The following is a 17268-nucleotide window of genomic DNA, read 5'->3' on the forward strand; positions in this document are numbered from 1 at the left end:
TCTCAATGAATATTGGCAAAGATTGTGTTGATAAACGTACTGTTTGACATCCCTTCGCGAAATTCCGTTCCGGAGATTTTAGCCTCGAAGTGGTCGACCTACAGTAATCCAAGACAAGGAATCGAGATCTGATTGAAACTGACTCATTACAAACGGTGCTTCGTGACAACGAAAACTAAACGAATTGTGTGTTGAAGTTGTGCTTCACTAACCATACTTTCCAGACCTCTCGCCAAACGACTATTATATTTTTCGATAAGAATGTTAATCTTTCTCCAACTCTGCCAGCGCCCATTTCACCAAATGTTAGACGTTGTGGGAGGCCGTGTGGCTTCAATTCTTGCACCAGCTGTATCTTATAAGATTTCATACCCAAATCCTTTCTCAAAATTTTCCACGTAGTGGAGTAACAGGGGCCTAATTGCTGCGAACGGCGGCGAATCGACATTTCACGGTCATCACGAACACTGGCGGATACAGCCGCAATATTTTCTTCAGACCTCACTCTACGTATGCGTGTTGGTGGTTTAATGTCCAATAATGTAAACTGGGTTCGAAATTCAGTCACAAGCTCCCCGAATAGCTCCCTCAGTAGGCCGACGAAACTTCCCATGAATTGGAAGGAGTGCACGATGCACGATGAATTTTGATAATAAAATTCAATAATTTGCAAGCGTAATTCATTCGTAAGTCGATTTATAGTTAAATTATAGACCAAACTGAACAAGTTTGACAATGACACAAGACCCGATTCACGCGTGATCTGTCAAAAACAGTGTTGCCAAAAAGATAACAGCGAAAAAATCACTATTATAATTGATAAGACGGCAACAAATACGCATCACGTGGAATTAACCACAACTGTCAAGAAATCGAATTGTTAAAACTAATACTTGATGAAAATTGGGATATTTTTCCTTGGTTAGATCATCTCAGAAACAATTTGAAATGCTACACAGTACGTTAAATACAGAGAGAGCCTTCTATGATGTATTTTCAAAAAATTAGGTCAGTGTTCAAATTTGGCGGCTATGTTTTTTATGTTGGTATACCCATCTGGAACATATGGTCACAGTTCCAGAAGTTTAGCATGTTCAGTTTGTTGGTGAGAGGCATAAAAGTTACAAGTGTTTTGTGTATTCAGCGATTTTCTGTTATCGAAAAAAAATTGAATAAAAAGTGTGTGAAAATGGAATTGGTGCTAAAAAACACTTGAAATGTTTACAGTGGCATACCGTGATTGTATCATGGATCATAAAATTTGCTACAAGTGGTACAAGCTTTCCACAGAAGCTGTTGAAGATTGTCATAGAGAATGAAATTTCTAACTATTTTTTATGTCGAAATATCCGTCATTTGTCGACTGAAGAAAATGAAGAAAACATTAAAAGAAAGTCAGCTCAGGCTACTTCGATTAATCTGCTAAGAAATGAGCAATAGTCAATCACCACTTAAGAAGAAGTTGAAAAATTATCCAAAAACTCAAAGACCTATCTATAAATTAATTACAGCCAGAGAATATCAAAATGAAGATCATAAATGGAAGAATCTAGAACAAAGAATCAAAATTGCCTTAAAGGAGAGAAAGAATGACCTAAATACCTTAATAAAAAGAATCAATAAGTGGATTGATGAGTTTTATGAAGTTAAAATAGTAGTGAAGGGAGACAATGTTGAGACAGACAAAGCTGAAGGAGTAGAAAGGACTAATAATCAACACTATAAAGACAAAATGACATTTCGTTTTTTTGCGACATTGCACATTTTTCCAGACATCTGGTTACGTTTTGAGACGATTGATGAGATAAAAACTGAATCGCTGAAAAAAGCTCAAGGAAATTTCAAAAACTCCTTCGAGGATTGGAAAAAAACGCTGACTCAAGTGTATTTTATAGAGGAGGGCTACCTTGAAAGAGACAAAATACAAATTGATTGATAACTAAATGTTTTTGATTCACCTTATTTCTTGAACTGACCTCGTACAATATATTTAGTTCAGCATTCAATCTTGTGACTCCGTAGCGATAGCCACTGCCGCATATTGATGAAACAAAACAAAATCAGAACCTAAATCCTTCGGAAGCCAACCTAGATTCACCTCACATAATCCCTAATCAAGTTCGAAAGTATGGAAGACGGGAAGCTGGAAAATATCTTCAGAGACAATGAATTCAGAATTTATCCTGCTCTTGAGAACTCGCAGGTTAACGTAAGCGCTCAAATCCGTCATTACGTCCTCGATTCCGTGAACAATGCAATCACTGGACAAATTAAATACTCCATCATTAGGTATTGTTCGTGCTCTTTGGCGTTGAATAACCGGGCTGTTGCTAGCTCCCGCTGTAATATAGCGCTAGGGGTTTCATTACTGGAGTTATTACACTTGTAATGCCATATTAGTTCATTACCTCAAGCGTAGTTTGCTATACGAGTTGACGATCTCGTTTGAGCTGTTGCGGGATACACTATTTTCTCAAGTCTTGTCTTGGGTTAACTTCTTAATGATATAATAGTAATATTTATTCATGTAGGAAAGAAGAATACAGAACAATGTAGTAAGAAGATGATAGGTTAGAAAGAAATTTCAGATAAAATTAAATTAATATCTTTGATGAAAAACAGAAAAAGGCATAATAAACTAATTGTTTATTATTTAGGAATGATGTAAAAATATCCAATTTTAATGTTTTGTGAACCATTTCCCTTAGAAACTGACATCAAGTGATGCTTTTGGAAAATATTTATATTTACATAAAAGGGAGGTTTACTATTTTTGTATAAAATTATTAAATGAAAATGTATCTAAATTTAAGAGCTAATGTTAAATTCGTAGAATAGATAATTCTCTTGATAAAGAAGTTGGAAATTTGAATATGTGAAAATTGATAGATGGTAACTAGGGGAAAGAAATAGATTTTCGACTATTTTGTCAACAAACGGGATTCTTCTTGAGGTGACGAAGGGAAACGCCACGCTAAATTTGAAAAATATTGTATGCAAATTAAGAAGTGAACATAATTGTATTCAATACTGATTAATAATGGTAAATTCAGTGAAAAAACCTACCTGTCCAACCAATTCTAGTGAGATATCCATGAGTTCCAGCTTCGTAGAAAAATCACACCACACACACACCAGCGTTGGAGGAAAGTAAGGTAATTATCTATACCATTTCTCAATAATATATGGATATATGAATGAAATTATTCAAGAACTGAATAAGACAATTCGAAATTGAAGTCTGAATCAAAAACTTGAGTCTGCAGAATTACAGTGACCTGCAATAATAAACTGACATTTGCCAATTATGTTCGGGTATTCACTGAATAGTTCGTTGTTGATTTAGGACATTCTTATATTTAAGGAATTTTCTATTTTGGTAATTGATATATATATATAATTTTTGAACATATTTTTACTTTTATAACTGAAACTGTTCTACATTTTCCAATATCAATTGTGTCTTTTTCCAAATTTCTTCACAGGAGGAAGGATAACTAGGAGTATAACTTATCAGACTGGATAAATGACAACTTATTTGACAGATGTAGCTTTAACAAGATGACCGTTATCAATTGTCAAAGTTAGAAAATCCCTGTTGGAAGATCCTCCATGATGATAGGTAGGTACGAAACTTGATGAGATAAATGAGTAATTCTGGTAGTACGAGTAAATTTAGAGAAACTAATCAAAATACAATATTATTTCTAAGAAAACAGATAATTCATGAACATGTTGATTTTCAACATACTCAATGGAAATAATAACACTATCTATAATAATTTGATAATTGATAATTTTCATCAAAAATGAGTCAGTGTATTCATAATTTCAACCCGAACAGACGGGTTAATGATACTTGTAAATGCAGACAGTTAATTAGACCTCTCAACCATCCAATGCATTTATTACTATTGAATCATAAACCGAATACGAGAAGAACGAGAATAAGTTTCCTGCACCAGAGTAATGTGAATCTCTGGAAGCAATTATGAATCATAAAAACTTTATACTGTGACTTAACGACATCCAAATCATTCGCTGGATTATTCCCATGTGGTTTATGCGGTTTATAGTTTGATAGTGGTGGAAATAACGTGAAATCGAAATTGGGCATTTATGAAAACTGTAGACGAATCATGCTTCAGGTGGTGAATTTTTTCAACAGACGATCTGAGATTATATTAACATATTCGTTTAATGCAGGTATCAACTACAAAATAACAATAAATCCATAAAATCGCATTTATGACGATGTATCTCTGTAGTTGTTCGTAAAATTATTTTTTGCTGCGAGCTGGTTTATTTTGGGCAAAAAACCCAAGAGACATTTTTTGTTTAGAAAGGAACAGGCTATCGGAAATAATTTTTCAAATGGTAAACAAATGATAAGACAAATAGTTACATTGGAAATAAATTTTAGGGGTTGCGTTTTCCACCCCTTACAACCATGACGTAAACCAAATAAATTACTGGCTAAGTGTCTTTTTGGTAGTACAAAACATCAGGTTGATTTCAATATTGTAGCTTTTTCAGTGCTTGTGAAAAAAATTGTTATACAAATTTCATGTACCCCCTTTAAGGGGCTGTATCTCAACAAGGGATGCTCCAATAAAGTTTCTTTTTATGAAAGATCCTATATTTTTTTCGATGAAGAATAACTTTTTCGAATGTTTTACACTCACTCAGTTACACCCTGTATAGTTACCTAAATGAAAACTCCAACCACCAGCCACAGCAAAAGAGAGAGATATTTGAATTTGGTTGAGAGGGCAGAACGCATCTGTGAACCTGATGGTCTTTCTGAGGAAATAAATAACCTAAAAACTGCCTCCAAGGGGAATGGGAAGCGAAGTTGATTTTAAGGAGGCCAGACGACCCAGGAGAGAGAACGGCAAAGTTACCCCAGCTAGTTCCGTTGAGGAAAAATCTTCCCTTCATCATGTTTACAGACCGGATTGGAAGAATTCCAAACAATCACGACCTGAAACCAATATTTGGGTCAACAGAAACCATTAGAGAGAGTCTGAGGTCAGCTAAGGTCCCCAAAGAGCGCTTAGCGATACCCGAATAGCTGCTGGTCGGTCTACATTGGAACCACAAAAAGAAAGTATATGTAGTATAGGTACTCGTTTTTCTGAACACAGGAAAAATTGTCGCCTTGGCCAAACCAACAAATCAACTCTAGCCGATAATATTCGCCAAAAAGGCTTTAGAAGATACACAAATACTCGATACAATTGAGAAAAACAGGGATTATTTCGAAAGACAGGGAGAGGCTATCTATCCTCAAGTGTACAAAAATAGTCATCCAATCTAATTAAGAGAAACGAAGCCATACCCATAAATGAGGATATAAAAGCAGAATCAAATCCTAACATTTTAGTTTCCGTTTCATCATCGACTTTGATGATGTCTACTGTAGTAGTAGACGAAACGTCAGGCAGGAAATCCTGAGACTACAGCCAAAAAACTGAAAAATATCTTTGACACAAAAATAGAACTCATGAGGAAAATACTCAATTTTACTTGGAGAAATTGTAGTACACTCCACTTACTGCATGGAGCTGTGAGTATCGTGAACTCTATATCTCTTCCAGATTCAAGAAAGAAAGTATCAATTTACAATCAATCCACAATCACAATATTTTTATCTTTTTTTGATGGAAATCCCATATTTAAATCAAGTCGACGTAATAAAAACATCAGCCAGTTCAGCTCAGCATATATGAATTATTCATTGAGAATATTCAAATAAGGCTCACTCTGAATGAATGTGCATCGAGGTTGTGTAGACATTTCGGCGAAATTCAAATAAGTTCACGAGATGGACATGTAAACTCTATGGCAAATCTCCTCCTCAAACAGAGGTTGGAAAATGATTTAGATATGTCAGTTACATTCAATGTGTAACAGTTTTTTATTATTTGTAATATTTTGTTTCATTTTTGATGCCGAGAAGGTTTCGGTAACCACCGTAGTACCTATCATCAAAAGGTGGGGGATATTTGATTCATTAAAATCGAATCTCTTTTCATATTCAGCTAGCTCAACTAGCTGTGATGTATATAGGTCGTCTAGACCTTCGTCCTCCACGTTTTCCTCACAGAAAAAGCTAGATGGACAGCATGAGAATAGTGCATATTGCTAATCGCACAAATATTGTTTATGCGAAGTGTGACAGACTAAAGGTTGACATTGAAAGTCACAGCTATCTGGAAAATTGCTTTCGGTTCAATACCTCCAAGAGCCAACTTCAACTCACTCTATTCGGATCTGCTGAGAACTATGTGGATGTGTTTCAGACCATTGATTTATAGAGAAATTGAAGGAAATAACAGTTCCTGGATCAGTTGAATTTTGAAGGGTGCAGGCCCAAGTTACGACGCAAAATTCGCCAAGGTGTGGTCTGCGAAAGGCCGAGTTCTGGCGAGCGACGCGACGCGAAATCAGTTTCATTATCTGCACGTGTTTTTAGATGATATATCCGTCCATGGTGATTTGGCATAACAAACCAAATGACTGACAACTAATTTGATGGCCGTTATCAAATGTCGATGTTCGGAAGTTCCTGTTGGAAGACCCTATATGTTCTACGTCTCCAAAAACACTTTGTTCATGATTTCAATCATTCATCTATTGCTGTGAAGGAAATACAATAAACGCGAGTCATTCATCTCTCATTTTCAGCACCTAATAGTGCGATGTAGCTCAACAGAATATATATTATTTTATTCATTGAAACAAAAATAATCTTTTTCTGAGAAGGAACTGCGATTAGGATATGTTACAAATGTAGTTATTTTTATTTGCTAACGAATGAAATTTTATTGAACAAAATAGAAGACTTCAGTATCATTTCCAAGGTGGGACAGAGAAATCACTCGACTAGGACGTCTGAAATTTAGAAAATATAAAAGATATCTTTATGGTTATCTTGTACATGTTTCTTGTGTTTCGCAGTTGTCTCAAAACATCAACTGTAATCGATAGGATACTGGAAAACTTGGAAGTATTCCCACGATAGTTTTCAAAAAATGTTCCAAATAGTACAGAAGGGACTATATGAGCTGCAGATGCTAAATAAGCACACAGTATCACTCTGGATTCCCTCACGTATGAGTATACCAGGTAACAAATCAGTTATCAAAGCGCACGAAAGGCGATTATGGACACGAACTAGAAGGCCTCACAAATTCAATGGAATCAAACCAACGGTAGGACCATGGTGGTTCAGAACTCTGAACAGGAGAAAACAAGTGATACTAACTGGGCTCAGAACAGAACACACCAGGCTTACTCATGAATACCTGATATCTGGAAGAGAAGAACCACAGTACCAAATACGTGAAGTTCCACACACAGTGGAACGTAGCCTAGTGGTGTGGCCAATGTTCCAGCTAGAACCACCTAGCCTAGAGCAGATAGCTGTTGGTCCACAGATGGATCAAAAACACCTTCCGGTTCCTGGGTCGCAGACCCAGGACAGAGATATCAACGTGCCCGGAGAGACTGGAGATACACAAGTCAATACAAATATTCTCAGACAGTCAAGCGGCGTTGAAAGCTCTTGGCTCCTACCGAGCAACGTCTAAATTGTTAGTAAATTGCCTGAAACGACTCTCCTCGATAGGAAGACTCAACAGATTGTCTCTGGTGTGGATTCCTGGCCATACTGGCCTGGAAGAAAATGAATCTGCTGACTCCATTGCGAAGGAGGGTGTTGCAAGCAGCTTGATCGGACCAGAACTTGTCATTGGCATCGCTTTGAGCTTTGCCAAACAAAGATTGAACACCTGGATGGCAAGAAGATTTATGGACTTCTGGCAGAATCTTCCAGGATTCTCTTAAAATCTGACCCTGAAAGACCACTATACAAACTAATCGGCTTGTTAACAAGCTGAGTTCATGTGATCGAGTGTGAATAAGTGTGAGCCACAATAAACCCTTGCGGGTTGTGGTGGAGGTTCAAATAGACCCACTCACTTTGGACTTAACCTAACCTAACCTTGCTTCTGAATTTTCCATTGTTTATATACATTGAATTTCACAAACTACACCTAAACGATTTGATCTCCACAAACATCATTGAAAGGATATTTCACAAAATGTTTCGCTAAACATTATTTATTATCATTATTATCATTTGAAGAAGCTAATGTTTAGCGAAACATGTTGTGATATATTTTTTCAATAGAGTTTGTGGAGATCAAATCGTTTAGGTGCAGTTTGTGAAATTTCTATGGATCTTCATCAAGTAATGACCGAATCAATCAGAAAAAAAATACATTGAAGAAAATATTTCAAAAATTACAATTTTTTTTTCAATACGGATGTTCGTATCCTAGACTTTAACAGAAAAATATGAAAGAAGAATCAATATTGCAGATACTGGTCCCCACGAAAAAATTCATGAAGAAACTAAAATGTTCAGAGAAAACTTGAATATGCAAAGAAGAAAAATGTATTAAAACAACAATAAAAATAAAAAACAACAATAAAAATTATTGGGCGCTACGGGGAGACTTCATTGATTCCAGTGGCGCATTTGCTTTTTCAGCTGCAGGAAAACCCGGAAAAACCTGCAGCACCACATCATCTGAAGATCTGGATCTACCAATGTCATCTCTCTTATAAAACAAAATGTAGGGTGTCTCCAAAGGCTCCAATAGATTCAATGCATCGCCAGAACACTTCGTGACACGACTATCGTCAAACTTAAATCAGTCCGTTTCGTCTTTGACCAAGGCATAATAATGACCAAATTCAACGCCAGAACCACAGTGAACAATGACTGCATATATATTATAATAGTGGTTTGCTAGGTTGAAATGTTCATCTATTTCGAACCTTCCAAAGAGTTTTCTTCCTTCCGTTAGAGGTTGAGTCTTGTTTGAAAATCATCAGTGTTATTATTAGATTGACTAGTTCCTCAGCTATAGTTGTTTCCTTATAACAGTCAGTTAGTTTGGCGCATGTTTGACAATACAGTCGATCATCTCCTGTTGAAAATTCCATTTTCAGATGATTTAACAATAAGCTTTGCACAGACTGGTTATTAGTCATATTAGGAAAAGCTACATGAAGTTCCAGAAATTCACGTAAGTTTTCGGTACTTCTTGAACATTTACCACAAAGTAAACAAGTGAGGATTTTTCCAGCAAAAGATTTACAAACACAAGACGAGATGGGCTGTACGGAATCATTCAGTCCAGAGCGGTCAGGAGTATTGATTTTGCTATTGTTTTGCTCACGAAGAGTATTCAACAAGAACCCCAAGAATTCGGAACAATCCTCTTGTTGTCCTAACGAGTATCTAGTGGACTTCAAAGACTCCAGGAAATCGGTTGGAGGGAAAGATGATACCTTCCTACGAAACTACAGCTGCATGAACAGGTGTTTGAGATTGATGAAGAAGTAGGAAACATTTCCGTATTGAAACAACGATAAAAATAAAAACAACAATAAAAATTATTGGGCGCTCCGGGTAGACTTCATTGATTCCAGTGGCGCAGGAAAACCCGGAAAAACCTGCAGCACCACATCATCTGAAGATCTTGATCTACCAATGTCCTCTCTCTTATAAAACAAAATGTAGGGTGTCTTCAGAGGCTCCAATAGATTCAATGCATCGCTACAACACTTCGTGACACTACTATCGTCAAACTTAAACCAGTCCGTTTGACCAAGGCGTAATAATGACCAAATTCAACGCCAGAACCACAGTGAACAATGACTGCATGAATATTATAATAGTAGTCTGCTTGAAAAATGTTGTTTTTGGAACACATTTACAGAATGCCAAGAGAAAAACAACAAGAATATCCTTCGTAGCAAAACCAATAAGAATGAACTGAAGAACTAGACCTAAGAAAACTTCAGGAAATATGGCACTGCTGCTGTTTGAGAAATATTTCATGGGATCAGGTCCCAAAACTGGAAGACAAAAAAAACATGGCAAAATGTGTGTGTAATACTATAACTCTTGTGAATAGTTGAAGTTTCACTTCTCAATAAGGTGAGTAGACCCAGGAACCTATAAAGAAATAGAGATGAGTACGTGATGGAATGATCCTCCTAAAAAAACCTTAATCATTTCTTGTGCATTTTTTTCGAGAAACGCATTCTAACTTTTGTGCAAGGTTAGATTAGGTCCAAAGTGAGTAGATCTATTCGACCATACACTGCAACCGCAAGGGTTTATTGTGGCTCTCAGTTATTTACACTCTGTCGTGCCCTACAATTTCCTTCAAATGGAGTATGCTAGGTGTTGCTAGGAGATGTGTTTGTTTAGATGATTTTGTTTAGAAAATATAATAAAGAATTAATAAAAACTTCAATCAAAAACGTTTTTTAAAAGTAGTTTAAAAACTACAATTGTTGACCCCAAGAAGTGAATAGTTCTTACGCATTTGATAAAACCATGGTCAAGTTATTTCAAAACCTTTCGCGAGGGCAGATAGTTAACCTACTTCAATATTTCAATGTCAATCCTGGTGGAACTGATGAAAATAATGCTGGAGGCTGAAATTCTTAAGGAGTATCCTAGAATGATAAATTCCCAAGACTTTGATTTCACAGAACTTCTTTGCAAAATCAGTAATCGGGAAAAATCTAAGGAACCTCAAGCAGAAGGTAGTGTTATTGAAAAGGTGAACAAGCTAGAGATTCTTTGTGATAAGCTGATTGAAAATCTCGAAAATAATAATAGGAGAATGAAAGGCATAGAAAAACTTATTCAACAAATGAGTAAAGAGTCTACAACTATACTTAATTCAGTAGTTCCCCAACTTCCATAGAAGAAGATCGTTGTTCTATCAAACTATCAAACTAGTCCAGACTACAGCATGGAGCCAGAAACTGAATTCAGTCGTGCAAAATCTGTTACTTTACCATCCTTCTAGAAGACTGCTCCCGAACTGTGGTTAATTATGGCAGTTTTCTCGATATCCTCTGGAGCCATCAAAATTTGGTGAAAGGTCTTGACTAAGTCAATTTTTGAAAATATCTTTTTATCCTCCGAATGAAAATTTACCTGGAAATGCAAAATTTCCAAACACACCAAATGGAATTCTCAAGAAGAAATCAGAAAATCAAAAGTGAAAATCCAGAAAAATCAAATTATGTAACCCGCTTTGGAAAAAGAGTTCATTTTCGCGTTTAATATTTTTTTAGGGGGGTGTAATGTAGTGCCCTACAATCTCCTTCAAATGGAGTATGCTAGGTGTTGCTAGGAGATGCGTTTGTTTAGATGATTTTGTTCAGAAAATATAATAAGGAATTAATAAAAACTTCAATCAAAAACGTTATTTAAAAGTAGTTTAAAAACTACAACTCTACCAAATGAACCCAGCTCCTAATGAAGCCGATTAGTTTGTATGTTGAGTGGTCTTTCATGCCAGATAGTGGGAGTACGGCTCTGCCGAACTCTAAAAACCTCATTCGGTCCCCAGCGGGGCAGACACAAAGTATGTGCTCTGCTGTTTCATCATTTTTCCAAACAGAGCCGACACACACTGTCTTCCGAAGTCCTAGTTTCTGCATATGATGATAAAAATGACAGTGACCTGTAAGAAGGCCTGTTAGACATCGTAGTTCATCCCTACTGTGGTCCAACAACTGTTTGCTATCAAGCTTTGAAGGGTGTGTAAAAACGCCTTGGACCGAGCTAATCCTGGGAAATTCTGCCAGAGGCCCATAAATCTTGCCATCCAGGTGTTCAAAGCTTGTTTGGCAAAGCCTAAAGCGATACCGTTGACAGGTTCTGGCCTGATGAAGCTGCTTGCAGCACCTTCCTTTGCAAGAAAGTCAGTAGCTTCGTTGACTTCCAGGCCAGTATGGCCAGGAATCTAGACCAGAGACAATCTGTTAGGTCTTCCTATCGAGGAGAGTCTTTTTTGGCAAATTGCTACCAATTTAGACGTTGCTTGGTAGAAGCCAAGAGCTACCAACGCCGCTTGACTGTCATTGACTTGTGTATGAGGATGGATTCTTTCAATTCTTGCAAGGGTAAAAAACCAGAAAATTCAGAATGATAAAATCAAAATAATTGCAGGAAGATTTTTTGATTGCTGAATATTTTACCAATAAATTCAATGATGTAAACTACTTTCCATTCAATTACGCATGTGCCATACCTACATTTTTTTTTCAAAGAATTGCATTATGTTCTGAAAACAGAGTGGAAATGCATTGGACATTGATTTGTTTTCCATCTGCTCTCAGTTCATATCAATAATCGCCCGAATATTGCAGAGGAATCACAGATGAAACCGCTGCAGATAAGAATCCAATATTGTTCTATTTAATCGGAAATATAGAATGAAAACCATCCTCAGCTTCAACCAGCTCGCAGAGCTAATTTTCCCGAAATAACTTCTATCAAATTCATCCGGGTCTCCGAGAGTAACAAGCGAAGAACATCCAAAAACTCACCTTCTTCTCTTAGCAACTTTGCGAACTTTCAAAAGCGTGTCTGCGAATCATCTGAATGAAAACTCTCGAAACTGAATCAAACAAATCAAAAACGGAGTTCGTAACTGACACCACTAGGCATAACAGGTGAATTGATGGTCCATCACTGTCACTACAGGTATGGGAAGACCGACTAAAAGCGTCGCGACGCTAAGCATCGTGTTCGGATTCCGGACGAATACTGCAGCAGGGTTTGCCGGGACGCACACCCAGCGCTCCTTGCGGATATTTTGGCAACTCCTTATCCCTTTTCGCGAGAGTGATATGGGGGTGGTGTTTCAGTGGAGGATGGGTCTAATTGTTGTCTTTTCTCTTGCTATGTCTCGTATCCGGAAAGGAATTTGGAGATGAAACCTGGTAGTTGATTTTCAATCTGGAAATTCGATGAACAGATATGTATTTGTGATTCACGTCCAAATGTGATGATGAGTTTTATACCATGGTGTAATGTGCCCTAAATATTCACTTTCTGTTTCATTTTGATCCCAACATCTGGAAGAAACTCCACTGTATAATCCACAATAACATATACAGGGTGTAACATAAGTATGTTTAAATATTCAAGTGACGTATTCCTGAGACAATTTCAAAAAAAAACAGTCTATATGAACTTATGTCCGAAAATGCTTCGTTTCGAAGATACGGGGTGTTGAAATTAAATTTTTTGGTTCGCTTTTTGAAAATAACTCTTGCAAAAATTCAGTTATCATCGCGAAATTCAGTACTCGGGGTTTTTTTGACGTGGGAAATGATAATTTCGTAATAATTTTTATGTAACATCTAGGGGGCGCTGCGTACGCTGTCACCAGTGTCACCAATTCTGTTCATTATTTATATCAATGATATATTTGATCACCTTAAGTTTGTGACGGGGCTTTTATATGCAGATGATGCTACATTTCATTTCTCGAACTCGAATCTTGTCAATTTGAAACAGAAGGATGAAACCTTGATTGAAAAGATCGATGAATGGTTAATACCGAATGGTCTGACACAAAACCAATCAAAAACACAAAAATTGATTTTTTCTTCCAATTTTTCATCTAACAGTAATCAGTCTGTGAAGCTATTAGGTATTACTTTAGACCAGTCACTTAAATGGTCCCATCATATTGATATTCTTTCGAAGAAGCTGGCTTGTCAACTCTTTCTCATGTGAAGACTGAAAAGATCTGTCAGCACAGATATACTCATGATTTCCTACTTTTCTCTTGTCCATAGCCACCTGACTTATGGAATTTTACTTTGGGGTAACTCTGTCCATACTTCCAGGATTTTTGTGATGCAGAAACGTGCGGTCAGAATCATTGTAGGATTGGTTCCTAGAGATTCATGCAAATCTCATTTTATAAGATTAGGAATTATGACAGTTCCCTCTATATTTATATTTCAATGTTTATTAGAGATCCATAAAAATTGCCACACTTTTTCCACAAATAGTTCAAACCATAATTATAACACTAGGCATGGCGATTCTCTATTGAATAGGAGGTTTAGACTAGGAATATCAAAAAAAATTCGCTCGATTTGGATATATATAATAAACTACCGCGGAAAATAAGAAACTAGGATCAGCAAACTTTAAAGCGACAATAAAAAATTTATTAATACAAATCTGTTTTTATTCGATTGACGAATATATGAGTACGCCAACTACTGAACTTCTGAAATGACTTGTATATTTTTTAAGTATTAGTTTTAGTTGTTTTACGACAGTGTATGTTTCTATATACATGTATATATGTGTGTATATGTGTATGTATACGTGTATATATGTGTATATATATGTGTGTGTGGGTATATTTATATGAATTTTTCAAGAACACGAGTGTGAATATGTTCCTATTTGACTTGCTACAAATATTTCATGTATATAACGTAGCCAATAAATATATATCTATCTATCTATCTATTTATTTCAAATTGCCCCAACTTTTCTAACAGAAAACTTTTGGTACTTTTCATGAAAAAACCTAATTTCCACACCTTTTCCAAGTAAAAAAGGTATACTTTCTCAACAACGCTGGAGGTGATCGTTATCGAAATATTTACAATTTTCTATATCGATGCATGATTACTTTATAGCCAAATTTGATTTCAATAATTCTTGTCACTCTCCGCTTGCAAATTAAGTTATTCAAATCGAGTAGGCTATGGAAGTTTGTTTATGAAAATAGAAGTTCGCTGTCACACTTTTAACTATTAATTGACAAATTCACAGTTCGGAGTTTATAAAGTGATTTTTGGTACCATGTCCAAGCGAGGCCAGACGCATCTATCATGAAAGGTATCCCCAACGCGTGACTCCTTGTGCAGCGAAATTTGCTTTTTGAAAATAACTCTTGCAAAAAATGAGTAATTTGCACGAAATTCGGTACCCGGTAACATCTAGAGAGAAATACAAACAATTCAAAATCCACAAAGTATCTTTCTCTGCATTCACAACATGTGGCAACAAATTTGCAGGTTCTCCAACCCAAAGAAAGGATTTTTTTCTCTTGAGCTCTCACCTAAGCTTCTGAACAAAAAAAGCAAAAAACTGTCAACCTTGACTGATTTGCTGTAGAGCATAGTTTAACAGATCCTCTTCCAACACTAGGTATGAGTATTGATAGCATAACAGTCGATGATTGAATATCTTAGCGCCTCATGGAGTTAAGAAGTATATAAGACAAATAATATTTAACCCTGAGGTACAACATGTTTGGAGTACGGTGTCCTTAGGAAAACAGTTTTGAAAATGGTGAAATACTAGTGGATTGAGAGAAACTGAAACTTGTCGAATTTGGAGTAAATCAAAGTTGAACTGCACTTGGTTCAATTTCGGATTATTGATTTCATAAACAGAAACTGTGGTATACATTTCTTGTTTCATGCTGGAGCAGTAGAAAGCCAAAAAGCGTTTTCCTCTAATAATATATCTCCTGAAAATTCACCATTTCCACTTCCAGTAAACATTCGGAATACGATATCGTATATGAATCGACCTTCCAAACACATTGGGCTGATTAAAATTTTCACAGATTTCTGAATGCCATTTGTCATTGATCATTTACGATCTTCAAATCGACGTGATGTTATTCAGTTCATTGAAGTTGTTTAAATAAACATCACATTAGTCAATTTTCATTGTGGGATAAAAATAACCATTGTGAAACATGGAACATGTTTTTGGAAGTTGTCAAACATCCTGAGTTATGTTGATCATTCTCATATGGTGGTTGTTGATATGCTCAGAATGATTGCTGTTAGGAGATATTTTCTATCGCGTTGAATAATTGGATGATCCATCCTCTTTACCGGTATAGAAGAATCCATCGAAAAATATAAATCAAAATAAGATTTGAATGAAGGTGAATGCTTTATATGGTGACCTGAACTCAATCAGGAAAGTTATACAAATCATGAAATTATGAAACAACAACAAAAATCAATTGGCACCGGAGCTCATTGATTCCAGTGACGCATTTGCTTTTTCAGCTGCAGAAAAATCCGAAAAAACCTGTAGCACCACCTGAAGATCTTCATCTGCCAATGTCCTCTATTTTATAGGATGAAATGTAGTGTGTCTCTAGAGGCTCCAATGAGATTATAATAGTGGTGTGCTAGATTGAAGGGTTCATCTATTTCAAACCTTCGTAAGAGTTTGGTGCATCCATCAGAAGTTGAGTCATATTTGAAGAGCATCAGTGTCATTATTAGATTGACTGGTGCCTCAGCTATACTTGTCTAATATATAAAAATGAATGTTTGTTGGTTGGTTTGTTGGTTGGTTGGTTGATTGATTGGTAAGATTGGTAAGAATTGGTTATATCAAACTCCTACACTTAATTAATATTATTGGAATGTAATTTGAAATTATTTATGTCACTTGCGATTTTACCATCAATAAAGTGTCCAATTCACCCTTTCTACTTTCAATACTACACGTTTTTTCGTACTGTACTCATTTTAAAGTTATGAAATTGGCTCATCAACTTATAACTTCATTCAAGACTCATCTGATAACTTAGCACCTTACTCAAGACTATTTACGTCTGGCTGTTGCGCTACTGACAATGCGAAATATGAGGTGGGTGGATTTTCTTGACACAGAACGATTTTACGTTTCTGCGCTGACTTATTTCAGTTGGTATCAACAATACCGCCTTATCATTTTAACAGTGTGTGGGAACGTGTGACATCAAAGTGTGGATTGTCAATTATTTAACTTCTCAAGTCATTCACATCTAGAACAGGAGTTTTATATGAAAAGAATGTAGAGGATTCATATCGGAACTGCGAGCTGGCCAATTATGAGATGTTATCTTTGTGCTTTTGGTGTATTAGGCAGACTGTTTCTGAAATAAAGAGGCAGTAGACTTTTGAGATGTGATGTGCTAAAAAAAGGGGCTTACAGGAATCTTGCACTCTAGCTGTGGTAATGAATCTCACTGTTTTTTTTTGTATTGTGCGAACTTGACTCATTAAATTTTGACAGCTGCTCCCCCAGAAACAATTTCCGTACCGCAAGTGGGACTCGAAAAGTGCAAAATATGCTTTTCTAGCAGATTGATAGTCCAAAAGGTAAGAGATGGACCTTATCGCATAACAACTTGAGGATAATTTTTTGCATGGAATACTAATAGGCGTGTTCTTCAAGAATTATATCTGTTTAAAATATGTTCTGTTTAAAATATGTTTTTCCGTTAATCAGCTGTCGCCCCCATACTCAGAAGTTGAGCAACTTGTGCGAGTCAAGGACTAACGAGGTCTTACCTTTTAACGTGTGATTTCTAACATGGTCCAGGTTAC

General features: G+C 36.3%; 1 long non-coding RNA gene across 1 annotated transcript; it reads left to right on the plus strand.

Annotated features, from left to right (window-relative positions):
- Nucleotides 1-2929: 2929 nt before the first annotated feature.
- Nucleotides 2930-3782, plus strand: LOC141482252 (uncharacterized). Its single transcript, XR_012465417.1, has 2 exons — nucleotides 2930-3379; nucleotides 3486-3782. It is a non-coding gene; the product is annotated as an uncharacterized lncRNA (long non-coding RNA).
- Nucleotides 3783-17268: the final 13486 nt, after the last annotated feature.

The sequence above is a fragment of the Leptinotarsa decemlineata genome, unplaced genomic scaffold (assembly GCF_025532065.1).
Source record: "Leptinotarsa decemlineata unplaced genomic scaffold, Ldec_3_MD MMD2_tig00000882_RagTag_RagTag, whole genome shotgun sequence".
NCBI lineage: Eukaryota > Metazoa > Arthropoda > Insecta > Coleoptera > Chrysomelidae > Leptinotarsa > Leptinotarsa decemlineata.